The sequence below is a fragment of the Erpetoichthys calabaricus genome, chromosome 15, assembly GCF_900747795.2.
Source record: "Erpetoichthys calabaricus chromosome 15, fErpCal1.3, whole genome shotgun sequence".
NCBI classification, from domain to species: domain Eukaryota; kingdom Metazoa; phylum Chordata; class Cladistia; order Polypteriformes; family Polypteridae; genus Erpetoichthys; species Erpetoichthys calabaricus.
The window spans coordinates 14,486,059-14,504,071 of record NC_041408.2 but is presented as its reverse complement, the minus strand read 5'-3'; positions in this window follow the sequence as shown (position 1 = coordinate 14,504,071).

Sequence of the window (18,013 nt, the reverse complement as noted above, 5' to 3'; positions counted from 1 at the left end):
GCCCAGTAGCAGCTCAGAAGCCGAGATGTTCTCTCAGATGCTGGATTCCCTGGCTGGGTTGCATCTGTGCCTGGCATTTGTTGTTTTTCTGTTTTCATTTACGCTGTCCAGCAGATGGCCATTTGGCAGGTCCATCTGCTTTGCTGTGTTTTCTGGCTTTCTAAACGAAGGCCGCCTTTAAAGTGTTCCTTGTTTGGATCCCTTCTAACCTCAAACCTCCATTTGGCTTCAGTGCCCCGACATTAAATCCTAGATTACGTTTGAATCAATGCGGGCCTCAACCCAATTGTCTGTTCCGAGGGGGCCTCACATCTCCAACTGCAGGTTCCAACTTGGCCCCCTCGCACACACTGGCTTGCCCCTTCTGGTCTGGTTTTGTTGCTGAGTCCACCATTTGCCTTGACTTTACTTTTGTGCTCCTCTTTAGGATGCGTTGAAAGACCTGAGAGCTGTATCAGCATCATGACATGTGGATCTGCTTCACTAAATATGGACACCTCATGTTACAGAATAACAAAGGTCTGATTTCTACACATGCAGCATTGCAGTGTGCTTTGGGGATACCAACTATGAAAGGCACAATACAATAGAAGCACTGATGAATGCTTTGTAAAACATTTACTAATGTGCTCTGCTATATAAAATATGAATTGAGATGTTAACAACTGATGTTTTTGTAGCTGCAGAGTCCTGAAATGGACTAAATGTGTATAATAATAGATGGAAAGACATTTGTGTAAGTACTGTGCATTAAACATACTTTATAAAATAAGACATCATGCTGAACCACTTTGAGAACATATTTGCCAATGTGCTCAGTCTCAGAAACACTCCATTATTTAGCCTGACACCATAATCCAAGGCAGTGCTCCCCAAACTCAGTCCTGGAGACCCACTGGGACTGCAGGTTTTAGTTCCGACCAACTTCTGTTTTTAATTGGACTCCTAGCCCAGTTAAGTGAGCTGTTATTTCCCAGTTTCTGTGTTTTGGATTCAATGGAGAAATAACAAAACTAAGTTTGGTAAATTTTTATTAAAATGTACTAAGTACTTATAAGAGGATACCGTATTTACTCGTGTACAAGTTGGTTCTTGAAACCTTAATTTAAAACCAGCTTCATATTTTCTTCTGATTGAACGCTCCATCGTAGATAAGGGATGCTCTTACGATGAAGGTGTATGAGGGTGTGAGATACACAAAAACACAAAACAGTGCAAACATCACTTCAGAATAGTTCGGGTATTACTGTGTGGGCACGTAAGCACAATACATAGGAAAAAAGGCAGTGTGCTCCATGGTTACTCTCCCAGGTGGGAGTTAGCATAATATAATCTCTTGGACCAATAGCGTGAGTTTTCCGCATTCGACTTATACGACAGACATAAAATACCGGAAAGTATACAGTAAAATCAAGCCGCGACTTATATGCAGGAGAACTTAAACGCGAGTACCGTATATAGTCACGTATAAGTCGGGTCTTGAAACCCAAAAAATCGATCATAAAATCAAACCCAGACTTATACACCCATTCAAAAATGCAAAACTTCATTTTTTTTATTTACACCTTCTTGCCTCCTCCAGTCTCACACCAGAATTTTTTTTGCAGCAGCGCAGTTACGAATTTCTTTCGCTACTTCAATGACGTTTAATTTAAAACCAGTCTCATATTTTCTTCTGATCGAACACTCCATCGTAGATAAAGGATGCTCTTCCGATAAAGGTGTATGAGGGTGTGAGATACAAAAAAACACAAATCAGTGCTTTGGAATAGTTTGGGTATTACCGTGTGGTCATGTAGACACAATACATAGAAAAAAAAGGCCGTGTGCTCCGTGGTTACTCACTCAAGTGGGTGTTAGCATATCGTAATCTCTTGGAACAATAGCGTGAGTTTTTTGCATTTGACTTATATGACCAACATTATAAAATACCGGAAATTATACGGTAAAATCAAGCCGTGACTTATATGTGGGAGAACTTATACGCAAGTATATAGGGTAGTTTTTTTTTTTCTGGTGTTCCAATTGTTTAATTTCTTATCTACTAATTAGTGGGTCTGACTCTAAGGTCATTGCAGCCTTTCATCATTCAGTGATTATTTACATTTGTGTTGTTTTTTCCAGTTGAAGAACAGGCAGGTGAAGTGACTTACTCGTGGTAACATGGTGTCAGTAGTGGGATTTGAGCCGGCAACCTTAGGGTTGAAGTCCAAAGCCTTAACCACTGCACCATATCACATCTAAAGTAAAGACTGAGGTACTAACAAGTGACTGCATTATGAAATGATTTCTCACAGTGTTAAAGGCACTATAGCAAATGAACACTGAGGCACTGATGATATTGTGCTTTAGTGCTTTATGAAAATATTTGTCAAAGTGCTATGTGTCAGAGGCACTATGGAGATCCTACTCAGGAGCGTCACTCCCTCCCACCACCTCTACGCCTCCTTTCTGCTACACTGGCGCTGCTGCAATCCAGACTTTTCACCCATCATCATTTGGATCGTCCTCACTTTGCTGTGTTTTTTTCCACTCCTGTCCAGCTCAGACTCTTTGTATACTTGAGTGGGCATAGGTGCTTGTTACGCACTACAGAGTGTTAATAAAGAAATCGGCTGAACCGTGCACATCTGCATATAAATGCAGGCTCACCAATATCCTCATCAACACCCCAGGGCTACACGTTCAAGCTGCTACTTGAACCTCACCGCAAGCTGTTTACCTGTGTATTTATTATGGTTAATTGCCAAAAGTGTCCCATCAACAATGTGACGGTGACGTTTTCCATCTGCCCCTCAGTAGATGTCAGCAAACAAGCCAATACTACTGCCACACTTCTCGGACAATGTGGACACTATAAAGTCGGGGTCTTCAGAGGATTAAGATGTTGCTGGTGAATTTGTTGGTGATGCTCTTGTGAGAGTTGTGTTCTTGTGGCTTCAAAAAACACTGTGCCCTTTTTGCAGATATTTCTCCAAATGTTACGATCGACTGCCAGTTCTTCCCTTGGCATGTTACACAACTTCAAGCAATTCTTTAGATAATCTTTGAACCACTCGTATTGACTTCCAAACTCCTGAAACCAGATTCTAGTTCTCCATACAAAATGAAATGAGGGAAATGAGACTGAGGCATCCATATGACACAGCCAACTCACTGAAGTAGCCAACAGATGATTATTGATTCCATACTTTGGGGGATCTCAACATAGGAGATTTTTTCCAGCCACACGATCCCCAGAATCTTTTGGAGGCTGTGAATATGGAAGGCCTCAAGAGGTTTTATGTGATGGAGATAAAGAACCCAAGTCTCAGAGTTGTAGAGCAAGGTGGACAACAATCTTGGTGGACAAACAAAGGTCTCAAAGGTCTGAGAACACCCACTGTCAAGAATATCCGAAGGAGGAAGATGCAAGCTTGTGTCTCTTTTTCATCTCATCATCCAGCAGGGATGGAGATTTACAAACCAACCTCATATGTTTTTTTCAATCTGTTTAGCATAAGAAAATCATATTTGTTATATAGTGGCTTTCACATCTCATGATCTAAGACAAATGCTTCAAGGTAAGGCAGTTCTACTAACCAATCACGTGGGTATGAATTGTATATGTGACAGTAGTGACCTTATATACACTATAAACCAAGCAATCTTCAAAATATGGCCAAAGGTATGTCCAAACGTCCTGATGACTGAATTGAGGTATTTCATTGTTAACAGGTGCATCAAATCAAATGCTTAGCCATGCAACCTCCATTGACAACTAGAGTGGGTCGTACTAAAGATTTTAAACGTGGCACTGTCATAGAATGCCAACTTTGGCCCAAGTCTGCCCATAAAATTTCTTCTCTGATACATCTGCTCCAGTCAACTGTAAATGCTATTATTGGGAAGTTGAAGTGTCGAGGAGCAACAACAGAGTCAACCACCAAGTGGTGGACCACCAACTCAAAGAGAGGGGGCACCAAGTTAAAATGGCCTATCCTCTTATAATAAAGTTCTGAACTGCCTATGGAAGCAACATCAGCACGAGAACTGAGCATCGGGAGCTTCTTGATATGGATTTCCATGGCTGAACAGTTGCACATAAGCCAAGGATGACCACAGGCCATGCCAAGCTTTGACTAGTGTGGTGTAACACGCGCCACCATTGGACTCTGGAGCAGTGGAAAGATGGAGTGATGGATCACACTTCACAATCTGGCACTCTGATGGACCAGTCTGGGTTTGATAGATACCAAGAGAACCCTGACTTCCAGAATGCATAGTGCCTACTGAAAAGTTTAGTGGCGGAGGAATAATGCACTTGGGCTTTTTTTCAGGGTTAGGGCATGGTCCCTTGATTCCAGTGAATGGTATTGTTAATACAAAGACATTTTGGACAGTTCCAACTTTGCATCCACATTTTGGTGAAGGTCCATAATGACATGGAGGAACTCGAGTTGCCTGTGCAGAGTCCTGACCTCAACCCTACTGAACACCTCTGTGATGAATTGGGGTGCCGATTGTCAGGCAGGTCTTCTCATCCAACATCAGTAACTGACCTCATAAATGCTCTTTTGGCTGAATGGACCTTCTCCAGAATCTTGTCTTGTGGAAAGAAGAGTGGAGACAGTAATTGGCAGGGTTGGGGGGGGATAACACTCTATATTAATGTGCATTGCTTTGGAATGGGATGTCCAACAAGCTTATATACAGTTGCAATCAGAAATATTCAACCCCCTCACCTCAAAAGATATTAAAGTGATAGGAATCAAGGTCAATGAAAAAAAGGCTCATTAAACAACAAAAAAAAGTTATTGACCCATTTTTAGAGTTATTTAGAGGACACAGATTGACTTAAGTTTACGTTCAAATGAAAAATGTAACTCTTATTATTCAACCCCCCGCTTCAGTACTTTGTGGAGCATCTGTTAGCCTTTATAACTTCTAATAACCATTTTCAGTTAAGTGCTGATAAGCTTCTTACGATTCTCCATTGGAATCTTTGCCCATTCTTCATGTGCAAAAGACTCCAGCTCATTGATAGCTTCCATGAGGCAATTCTTCTTTCGGCTGCTACCGTTAGGGGCTGCCACAGTGGACCATCTTTTTCCATTTTTTCCTGTCTTCTGCTCGGTCACACCCATCACCTGCATGTCCTCTCTAACCACATCCATAAATCTTCTCTTAGGCCTTCCTCTTTTCCTGTTACCTGGCAGCTCTGTCCTTATCATCCTTTTCCCAATATTCCCAGCATCTCTCCTCTGTACATGTCCAAACCAACGCAATCTCACCTCTATAGCTTGGTCTCCAAACTGTCTAACCTGAGCTGACCCTCAGATATCCTCATTCTAATCCTGTCCATCTTCGTCACACGCACTGCAAATCTTAACATCTTTAACTCTGCCACCTCCAGCTCTATCTCCTGCTTTCTGGTCAGTGCCACTGTCCCCAACCCATATAACAAAGCTGGTCTCACTACTGTCCTGTAGACCTTTCCTTTCACTCTTGCTGATACAAATCTGTCACAAATCACTCCTGACACTCTCCTCCACCCACTCCTCCTGCCTGCACTCTCTTTTTCACCTCTCTTCCACAATCCCTGTTACTCTGTACTGTTGATCCCAAGTTTTTAAAATCCTCCACCTTCATTCCTCTCCTCTCTAGAGCATATCTCCACCTCTCCAGGGTCTCCTCAACCTGCTCCCTACTATCGCTACAGATCACAATGTTATCAGCAAACATCATAGTCCATGGGGACTCCTGTCTAATCTCGTCTGTCAACCTGTCCATCACCATTGCAAATTAAGAAAGGGCTCAGAGCCGATCCCTGATGTAATCCCACCTCAGTCACTCCTAATGCAGACATCACCACGGTCACACTTCCCTCGTACATATCCTGTACAACTCTTACATACTTCTTTGCCACTCCCGACTTCCTCATACAATACCACAGCTCCTCTCAAGGCACCCTGTTATATGCTTTCTCCTGGTCCACAAAGACGCAATGCAACTCCTTCTGGCCTTCTCTAAACTTCTCCGTCAACACCCGCAGAGCAAACATTGCATCTGTGGTGATCTTTCCTGGCATGAAAACCTACTGCTGCTCACTAATCTTCACCTCACTTCTTAACCTAGCTTCCACTATTCTTTCCCATAACTTCAATTTTATCCCCCTGTAGTTACTGCGGTTCTGCACATCCCCCTTATTCTTAAAAATCGGTACAAGTGCACTTCTTCTCCACTCCTCAGGCATCTTCTCACTTTCCAAGATTCTATTAAACAATCTGGCTAAAAACTCCGGTAACTCTTCAATTGCCTTCTTTAAATCCCACCAAAGATTTTCAATGGGATTTAAATTTGGGGATGGAGAAAGGCCACTCCAGGACATTCCAGGATCTATTTCTCAACCAAGCTTTGGTTAACTTGGAGGAGTGCTCGGGAACATTATCTTGCTGGATGTTCAATGATCACCAAGGTTCAATTTCTGAACAGAAGACATCATGTTCATCTTTAAAAGGGCCAGGTATTTCTGGGTATCCACAATGCCAGTTACAGAGTCAAGACTGCCAGTTCCTACAGCAGAAAAACATCCCCATATCATGAGCATCCCTCCTCCAGGCTTGACTGTGGGGATGGTGTTCTTTTGGTCATAAGGCTTGCTTTTCTCATGCCAGACATTCCACTGGTCCTTGTGTCCAATTTAGTTTCATCAGTCCATAGAACTGTTTCCCGAAACTCTGCAGGCCTATCCAAATTTCTCCTGGCATATTCTAGTCGACATTTGATGTGATTTGTGGTCAAGAGCGGAGTGCGGCTATGAAGTCTTTGTTTATTCCTAGTTGTCACTGAAGCACTTGTGCCAGCCTTCATCAGGTCATCCTGTAGGTGTTTTGCAGTAACACGGGGGGCTCTCTTAGTTGGCCTGACCAAGCTGTCAAGGGCTCTTCATGAAATTTTGGGCTTTCTCCCTCAGCCAGGTAGGTTTGCAGATGTGCCATAGGTTTTAAACTTCCTTAGAATGCTCTCAAAGGTGCTTCTTGGGATGTTCAATTTTTGGGAGCTCTTCTTATATCTGATGCCCTTCAGGTGCAACAAAATAATTTCCACTGTAAGCTTTTGTGAACGCTCTTTAGTCTTACCCAGTGATATCTTAACATATGGGCACACTGGGCACTGGCTGGGGACCCCAGGACCATAGGGGCCCATGATCTTTCTGATGCCTATGTATGTTTCACAATCAAAACAGGGGTCCCAGTGTAATACTTTGCTCCGTGGCCCTTTGATGCTGTTAAGACAGCCCTGGTATTCAATAATTAGCAACTGAAAAATATTAATACAAGACGCTCAATAGTAGGAAAAAATCAGTATCAATACTACCCTATGAAAGGAGAAAAGGAACTGAAATAAGCTCCCCTTCTAGGCATTGGTATTAGTTATAACAGAGCAGTTCATTAAAATTATGTAAATAAGTAAGAACTTGGAAACAAACTGACTTATTGTATAACGGGAATGTGAAAGGTACACAATGGGCAAGAAGATCAGGGGCTTGCCGCAATTGTTTGTGTATAACTGGAACTGTAAGATCAGGGGCTGGCTGCCAGAAATTATGGCCATAAGCCTCTGAACCCCCACCTCCTGAACAGTGCCATCTTAATGTATAGACACAATGGGTACTGGCTGGGGGTCTCAGGACCATAGGGGCCCACAATGTTACTGACGCCTATGTATGCTTCTGTTTTGCTTTTACATACAGGGGTCTAGCAGTGCACTACTTTGCCCATGCCAGGTAATTCCATGCCAGGCCAGGGGGTGGCGGGTGCGCTAAATCTTTCTCTGTTATCCCTGCAGACCAAACATGGGAAATTCTGCCTGATTTTGGCCACGATGATGCAACTTCTTGTTACAACCATGATAACGACACTTCCGGTTACGACCACAATGACGTCACTTCTGTTTCTGACCACGATGATGTCACCTCCAGGTCCGGCTAGGAAGACGTCACTTCCGGTTAACGCCACCCTGACCCCATTTCCGGTTCCGACCACCCTGACATCACTTCCGGTTCCCAACCTTAAAACTCAGACCACTTCCTACGTTTCCTCAGTTCTATGTTGGACTCAGTCCTGTACACATCTGTTCTGTGTAAACTATTTTGCCTTTTGTTTTGCAGTCAGTGCTCAAGTATATGGGTGGCTGCCCCAAACCTTTTTCTGTGTGTCAAGGCTAATTATTTCACAACATATAACTCAGCTGATAAAGAAGTCATCCAAAGCAAAATCTAGCTCTTTGAAAAAACTTTCATTGGTAAAGCCTTATAATCTTTTGGAGGGGGTTGAAGATTTCTGATTGCAACTGTCGGTGTGATGGTCAAATGTCCACATACATTTAGCCATTGAGTGTATACATTTGTTACATAGCGTCTTTCTTATCTATCTATCTATCTATCTATCTATCTATCTATCTATCTATCTATCTATCTATCTATCTATCTATCTATCTATCTATCTATCTATCTATCTATCTATCTATCTATCTATCTATCTAATCCTGCCAACTACGCTATCTATCTATCTATCTATCTATCTATCTATCTATCTATCTATCTATCTATCTATCTATCTATCTATCTATCTATCTATCTATCTATCTATCTATCTATCTAATCCTGCCAACTACGCTATCTATCTATCTATCTATCTATCTATCTATCTATCTATCTATCTATCTATCTATCTATCTATCTATCTATCTATCTATCTATCTATCTATCTAAGACAACCATTTCGAGATAAGGTAAGGCAGTTGCACCAGAGAGTGTCGATGTTTTGCATGTTGATCAGCACATGCAAGAAAGAAGCCTGCTTTGTCACCTATTCATTCAATGGCTGGCTGTGTAGGTCCACCATTAGGCCATTTGAGTAAAGATTACAGAATATTTAATGCAGCTGTAGTGGATTTGTCTTGGCTTTGTTTGCTTGCTGACTGTGCATCTTGTTTTGGAACTAACACAATCGGGCTCCACCATATCCCTCTTACTTTTCTGAATTACACCCATCTCAAGCATTTGTTTCTCCTCTTCATGAGAGGAGAAACATGAGTGAACGCAGCACCTATCTGCTCCATCTGGTGAGCCAGCATATAAGCAGAGGGGACACATTGCTTCCAGATGGTATCCCCTCTGTTTCCATACAGGGTGACCAGATGGACCAAAAAAAAAAAAAAAAAACAAGCTGCAGCATTCCAGGTAGAACTTCCGACATTGTGGTTCAACCAAAACAAGCCTTCTGACTGTAATGCACGCTCCAGCAATAAGCACCACTTGGATTTAAAACTGATTTATTGGTATAATGATATAAGAAGCTTTTGTCACCATGTGGGTTGGTGGTGGCTTATTATGTCCTGTTAAATTCCTCATTTATTTTCACTGGAGGTTGGTGAAATTGAACCTCTAATACAGATGCTGTTACATGCATGCCATCCCAGCTGTAAAAAGGCACAGAGTGACTGGCACGCAAAGTGTGGTGAGGTGTGTGGGTGCACTGGTAAGGCAGTACTGCTGCCGAACATGGGGTGATAGTCTCTCTTTTATTCTCTACGGGGGGGGGGGGGGGGGTCTGCTTTTATAGGTGTGAAAATAGATAGCAAAGAAGGAGCCCAATGCCAACCTATTCAAGCTTTACATTTATAGTGCTCAAATAATGGGCACTTCCACAAACAGCACCTTTCATTAATAAAATACATGTTAACTTGATATAGCGCCTTCATAGTTATTATTATCATAAAGCATATAAGTGTTTATAGAGCATAAAATCTTTTACTAATATGTACTGTCACAGATCACCACATAAAAACATCCAGCCATTCATCCATTCTGGTGCCATGGGCAACACAAATACAAAGCAAGAACCAAAACCCGGACCGGGCAGCAGAACTCCTCTAGTCTCGCACCAGTTTCTCAGATGCATCAAATTTTGTTGCAGCAGCACAGTTACCACTATCCTTCGCTACTTAAATGACGTTTAATTTAAAACCAGCCTCATATTTTCTTCTGATCAAACACTCCATTGTAGATAAGGGATGCTCTTGCGATAAAGGTGTATGAGGGTGTGAGATACAAAAAAACACAAATCAGTACAAATCTTGCTTCGGAATAGTTCGGGTATTACAGTGTGGTCACGTAGGCACAATACATAGAAAAAAAAGAAATTATATGGTAAAATCAAGTCCCGATTTATCCACAGGAGAACTTATCCATGAGTACAGTAGACCCCCGCGAAGTCGCGGTTCAGAGTTCGAGGCCTCAGTTGTTTGCTCAGTCGAACCCAACTAATAATTGTTAGTGGAAACCGCAAATATCCTCTGCAATTTTTTATGGCTTTTTTCATGGCAACACTTTACCATAGAGAGAACACAAAGCAACCGTAGAGGAAAACGTGGCTTGGGATGGTGAAAGTAGCCAATCCGAGAGCATTATTCATTTCTCCTTGCTGCTGATTGGCTGCTGCCCTGTGACACATCTCCAGCAGATGCAGCCCAGCATTCCTGCATCATAATACTTTACCACGTGTAGCTATCTTGTGTATGTGTTCTCGTGTTTTTCGTTTTGTTCTTCTTAAAGCCCTAAGATGCCGCCCAAACACCCAACACCTTCTAAGGCTTCTGGTAATGAACCTAAGCTCCAGAAAAAAGTTTAAGACACTCCAGGAGAATGTTGAACTACTGGATTTGCTCCAGGAACTAAAAAGTTATGCCGCAGTAGCCACCCGAGGAGCTGTAAATCCTCTGTTTTGCTGTGCAGTCGTTATCTTCATTACATACCTTCATCATACTGCACAGCTAATTCATCATCATCATCTTCAATCAATATCATTCATTATTGGTGAGTACCCGAACATTTTACTGTATTTTTATTAAATTAAATTATTATGTATTTACCCTACTTATACCAAAGTAAACGACAGCACATTCCAAAGAAAATGCGCTTGCATGAATTACAGTACATATGGGGGTATTTTACATTCTAGCACGGCGGGAGACATAGCAGTACAGTACTGTACAGTATACGGGTTTACCTTTGCATTCTTTTTTTTTAGGGTAATGTATTAAGCTGAGTTTGAAATGAAATTAAAGTGTTTTGGGGGCATATTTAGGGTTTTCACTGTAAAAATAGGCATTTATAGGCATTTTTTTGACCACATCCAAAATTTGCGTTTTTTCACAATTCGCGGGTGCTCCAGGAACGTAACCCCTGCGAATTTCGGGGGTCGTCTGTATATACGGTAATAACATTTTTTCTAGTTGAAAATACTGTAATGTTTCTTGAATTATTTTCCAGGGAAAAAAACCTAGCATCTTCTCTCCCCTCCTCCAATGATACCATTGTCTGCCTGTCAGCTAAATGTTACATGCTGAAGTCTTAGTTAAATTAAAATTGCAGTTTGTTCACTTAAAGTTTACCTCTTATCTAAGTAAAACACTCAAATTTCATTACAAAAAAACTCCAGTTTTTAAAGCCAGTTACAAATGGGCAATTTCAATTCACTTTGAGTCAATTCTTTTGAACTTCCTGATTAAGTGGATCAATTCATTTGATTAATTCATAAATAAAAACAAAACCTTTTGGGGGAGTCCCCCTTGAATGAATCACAAATTAATTATTATTCATTTCATTATAATATAGAATTTATGAAATGATATTTTGGGCATGCTGGTAATTCGTATCCTCTTTAATAAAATCCCTGTGTTCGTCCAGGTGTCCGTGTGTGTGTGTCTTCTGGTGAAGTGCGCATGCGCGGGGCACGGTGCGATGCGCGATATTACTGTCAGAGAAAGTTACAAACGTTTTACGGAAATACAAACCAGTATTACTGCGAGAGGAAATTAAAGGTGCACAATACAGTGACGCATATTACAGCCACATACAAGCCAGTTTTACTGTCAGAGGAGATTAAAGGCATATTACCGACGCGCTCGCCTGAGAAAATTAAAGGTATATTATGGACGTTCAAGCCATCGGACGTACAAGACAGTATTACTGTCACAGAAAATGAAAGACACACAATACACGGCGGCAGCCCACGAAGAACGGTCAGCTCAGCAAGTAAACATCAACAAAAGAAAGGCTGAAAGACAAAGAAAAATACGACCAACAAAAAGAATGAGGTCAAAGTCCCTTGCCATTTACTATAGACTGTGCCTATTAATGTTTATGCACTACTGTTCTAGCGCCCGTTATTGTAACGGGCTAAATGACTAGTCGTATAATATTAACCTCTTTGAAAACACAATAAAAAAATATATATAATTAAAATAAAACACTATATTCAAAAAGTGATCAGGGATGGTGTGACTCATTCTTGAGTAATGATTCAGCGATTCACTGCGCAAATCAATTGATTGAGACTCACATGACTCGTTCTCAGGTAATGATTCAGGTTGTGAATCGAATGAATGAGAATCATTTGTCTTGTTTTCAGGTAATGACTCACTTCATGTAATTAGTGAACGAGAACTGTGTGACTTGTCTGGGAAAGAGAATCTCGTAGCTCGTTCTCGGGTAGTGATTCGATTCGGATTTGAAAGAACTGCTGAATGACAGTCGGATGATGAACTGATTTTCTTCTCTGTGGCCTTTTAATGGCAGGTCGTTCTTTGTTCGTCTCTTGAGTTCCACTTCTCTTGCGACCCAAGTCTGCAATTCCATGATCAAAATGAACAGTTTCTCCTAATAATTAATATACTTTCAATACACAAAATCTATTTGAGTTATCAATAAAAAACCATCAAAGCAAGCATATACTCTGCCACCATGCCCAGGGCTTATTCTTACCTTGTGCCTAATGGCATTACAGAAGGCTCCGTAAAAAAGAAAGTGAATGGATGGATGGCACAGATGGCATTCTTATGCAGCCTGTACCATCATGGCATTTGGTGTTAGCTTCTACCTGCTGATGTCCATGTTAATTTCCTCAAAAATATCCGACGACGCTGATATCTCTAATTCAGCCTGGAGTGAGTGTGTGAGAGTGTGTGTGTTTGTCTCTGTGTGTGGGAGTGACTTTTAGCCCTGAGCCCACTAACAGAATCTGTTTGGCCCTGAATGCCATGAAGTGACTTCAGAATATGGATGCCATACATCCTTCATTTATTCATTCATTTTCTCAGTGTGCTTCTCCAGAGCCTACCTGGGCAAGCGCCGGTACAAGGCAGGAACAATCTCTGGTACTGGGCACATAACACATAAGCAACAGAATGGAGTGTAAAGTGAATTACGTAAATGTAAAACACAATCGTCTCTACATTTTTAAAACAATGGGTCAGCCAGCCAGAAACATCCCCCATTCTGCCAGTGGGCATTGGCTCTGCCAGTATACCCGTTACGATGGTGGATGCGCTTAGTGCCAGATCTTACAAGGCGACTTTTCAAGATTTGTCACCCTAACAAACCCCCCCCCCCGACACACACACTTCTCCCCCCACCAACTCCACTCATGTGAATCAGACACCCTGGACAGGTGCTGGGCTGAACTTTCACCCCTGGTGTTTGTGAATCAAGCCAAGCATCACCAAATAAAAGCCTGAAAAGAGGCAGCTGTTGGTGCAAGTGCAAGGAAGGGGATCAAAGGTGGCACTCAGGTTGGCAGTGTCTGCATTTCAGGAGAAGGAGATGTCACTCGCTGAATCGACAAGCGCTCACCCCTGGGGAGGAGGGAGGAGAGTGAAGAGGGCACTGGAGAGCAGGAGCCGCGCCGCGCCTCAATGGGACGCCATGCGCAGACTGACTAATTAAGTGCGGGGCCTCCTTTTGGGAGCACGCGTGTGTCGGGAATAAAAAAGGAAGGCACGGTGCTGATTTTTTTTTTCTTATCTCCTGACAGTGGACACTAACCATTTTATTTACTAGCTTGTCTAATTAAGGCTTCCCGTTCACAATTTTGAAAACAGCCTAACATGCTTCAGCCCCATACAGGTTATGACTAAGGGCGTGTGAATGAAGGTGGCACAGCGGGTCAGGGTTGACCATTGTTATCCACTCAAAAGATTTTTGTTTTGCTCCAGTTGGGTCGTCTCTTGTATTCCACCTCCTTGACGTCGCCAGATTAACAGAACCTCCAAGGACTGGCTGGTGATGACACAGCGAGCGGTGCAGGGGTCCAACGGAGAAGAACTGCAGCACCCCAGGCCAGGCAGGAAAGGTCTCTATGGGCTTGGGGGGGGTCTCATTGGCTTCAAACTGGCTTTGTGAGCAAATAACACTTGAGGTTCACTGTCAGGTTGGAAATGTCTCACTCTGGGACTACTGGATGACAAGCATAAATGAGCATCTGGTGTGCCCGTGTGCTGATGTTCTCCATGAAGCGACTAGCAGTCATTTTGATGTCCCTGTTCCTGCACTTTATAAAAGGTGCTATAAAACATACAGCTAGCATGTTCTCACCACCACAGCCTCACTCAAAAAAATTACAAATGCGAATGTTTACTTTATATAGCTAATTTAAGTTCATTTAACCTTAAATGATCATATTACGTAGCAGTTTCTAGTTATATTGACATGCATCCCGTAGATGTCAATGTCATGAAGAAGAAAATCTGTTATGACCAACAGGGGGTGCCAATGAGCTCTGAACCCCCAGACACAATTCCAAGACCGCAGTCACGGGTTCAAATACAAGGACTTACTCAAAGATAAGGCTTCTTCTTTTCAATAACACAATACAGTTCCTCACCATTTACTCCTCCCTGGCGAGTGTTATCCTGCTCCTCCGCCAACTGCAATGCCGCGGATGAGGTTGAATGGCTTCTTTTAGACTAGTCACATGATTACACCAAGGAAGCACCTCCAGATCAGGCAGAACCTTCTTAAAGTATGGAAGTCCTCTCCCCAGAGCTCCGTCTGGAGGCACCCAAGTACCCCTACTCCATTAGGACTACAACTCCCATGATGCTTTGAGGGTGTACAGATGGGTGCTCTACTGAGGGATGCTGCCACCTGGCAGACTGGGGAATTATATTGCATCCTCCATAATGTTTGAGACAAAGACACATTTTTCCTTGATTTTCCCCCCTGCTCCACAGTTTAAAATTACAAATCAAATAATTCAGACATCGTGATTAAAGTACACATTGCAGACTTTAATTTAAGGGGATTTGCATACATTTTGGTCACACAACATTTTTTTTCTACATGCCCCCCCCCCCCCCCCCCCCCCCATTTCAGGGCACCATAATGTTTGAGACAATTGGCATCACAGGTGTTTGTGACTATATATAATATTTTGGAATAAATGCAACTTGAAGTTATTTTATTTTAAAATGAACTTTAATGCCATTTAAGGGTACATTCGTTTACCAAGTCAAATTTTTCACCTGTTTTGGATAACAAAAGATGCCCATCACTTGTGAATATCCTCATTGTAGTGCAAACACATGCCATTCCTTTGCATATGGTGTCCAGGAATGCACACTGACTGCCGGAAAGGATTTTCATCAGAATAAAATAAATATTTGAGTGCAGCTGTGGCCCGAGCTGGTCAGCTAACTACTGGGCATCACAATTGGCTTGTACAAGTGACGAGACCTCTCTTTACGAGAGAAGTGCTCCTCTTTTGAATGGTATTTAATCAACAGTGTGAATTACTAAATGTTACCTCAAAGATTTAGAATTCCAGAATGTTGGAAAACTCTCCACGGTTGGGACCTGGCATGGAGAGGGAAGGATTTTGACAGTCATACCTGGAAGTTCTACTTGAGTCTGTTTCAGATCCTCCAAACACCACCACACCAACCCGTCTTAGTCTTGCACACTAAGTGTCTCAAATGGTGAACCATGGGTTGATTATCCTCCACCTCCTTCTTCCTAACTTTGATTTAAAATTTTAAATTCACACATACAGTACCTTCAGAAAGTATTCAGACCCCTTCCGTTTTTTCACATTTTACTATGCTGCAGCCTTGTGCTGAAATCATTTAAATTCATTTTTCTAATAATCAAACGACACTCAATACCTTAAAATAATGAAGTGAAAACAGAACAAAAAAAAAAACAGAAAGTCCCCCCGGGTGTAGGATAGAAGAAGCCCACCACCACCTGCTCCAGGAGCCAAAGTCAGAAGGTGGAGGACAAAGCTTGCTGGGAGGAGTGGAGGCAGTGACCAGGACAGAGAGAAAGAGATAGGAGGAAGAAGAAGACAGCATTGTACTTTATTGCTGGTGCTTTGTACTGAGACTGTGCTGTGGGAAACACTTACTGGGGAACAGTTTCCTGAAATAAACCCCCTTGTTCATTTTATACTTGTGCCTTTGTGTCAGGTGTTTGGGGAGCTGGAGCACCCCCTGCTGTCCATTAAATACAGCACTGTGCAAAAGTTTTAGGCAGGTGTGAAAAAATGCTGTAAACAAAGAATGCTTTCAGAAATATAAATAATGATTGTTTATTGTTATGAATTTAGAAAATGCAAAGTGAGCGAACAAAAGGAAAATCAATATTTGGTGTTACTACCTTTTGCCTTCAAACCAGCATCAATTCTTATAGGTCCACTTGCACAAAGTCAGGGATTTTGTAAGATTCTAGTCAGGTGTCTGATCAACCAATTCTACCAAACAGGTGCTAATGATCATTAAAGTCACACGTAGGTTGAAACAAAGTCATTAACTGAAACAGAAACAGCTTAAAACTGGGTGAGGAACAGCCAAACTCTGCTACCAAGGTGAGGTTGTGGAAGACAGTTTCATGTCATAGCAAGATTGAGCACAGCAACGAGACACAAGGTAGTTCTACTGCATCAGCAAGGTCTCTCCCAGACAAAGATTTCAAAGCAGACTGGGGTTTCAAGATGTGCTGTTCAAGCTCTTTTGAAGAAGCACAAAGAAACGGGCAACGTTGAGGATCGTAGACACAGTGGTCGGCCAAGGAAACTTAGTGCAGCAGATGAAAGACACTTCAAGCTTATTACCCTTCGAAATCGGAAGATGGCCAGCAGTGCCATCAGCTCAGAACTGGCAGAAACCAGTGGGACCCAGGTACACCCATCTACTGTCCGGAGAAGTCTGGCCAGAAGTGGTCTTCATGGAAGAGTTGCAGCCAAAAAGCCGTACCTCCGACGTGGAAACAAGGCCAAGCGACTCAAGTATGCATGAAAACATAGGAACTGGGGTGCAGAAAATGGCAGCAGGCGCTCTGGACTGATGAGTCAAAATTTGAAATATTTTGCTGTAGTAGAAGGGCTGGAGAGCGGTACAATAATGAGTGCCTGCAGGCAACAGTGAAGTATGGTGGAGGTTCCTTGAACATTTGGGGCTGCATTTCTGCAAATGGAGTTGGAGATTTGGTCAGGATTAATGGTGTTCTCAATGCTGAGAAATACAGGCAGATACTTATCCATCATGCAGTACCATCAGGGAGGCGTATGATTGGCCCCAAATTTATTCTGCAGCAGGACAACGACCCCAAACATACAGCCAAAGTCATTAAGAACTATCTTGAGCGTAAAGAAGAACAAGAAGTCCTGGAAGTGATGGTATGGCCCCCACAGAGCCCTGATCTCAACATCATCGAGTGTGTCTGGGATTACATGAAGAGACAGAAGGATGTGAGGAAGCCTACATCCACAGAAGATCTGTGGTTAGTTCTCCAAGATGTTTAGAACAACCTACCAGCTGAGTTCCTTCAAAAACTGTGTGCAAGTGTACCTAGAAGAATTGATGCTGTTTTGAAGGCAAAGGGTGGTCACACCAAAAATTGATTTGATTTAGATTTCTCTTTTGTTAATTCACTGCATTTTGTTGATTGATGAAAATAAATGATTAACACTTCCATTTTTGAAAGCATTCTTTGTTTACAGCATTTTTTCACACCTGCCTAAAACTTTTGCACAGTACTGTATATATATATTGTGGTGGATTGCCGGCTTTCGATTCCAGCTCTCACCCCCAGGCCGCCAGGAGGAGCTCTCCCAACAGCGTGAACGTCCCCCGAGTTCCAGCAGGGCCTTATGGACTATGTAGTTTTTATACGCAGCCCTGCTGGATACCT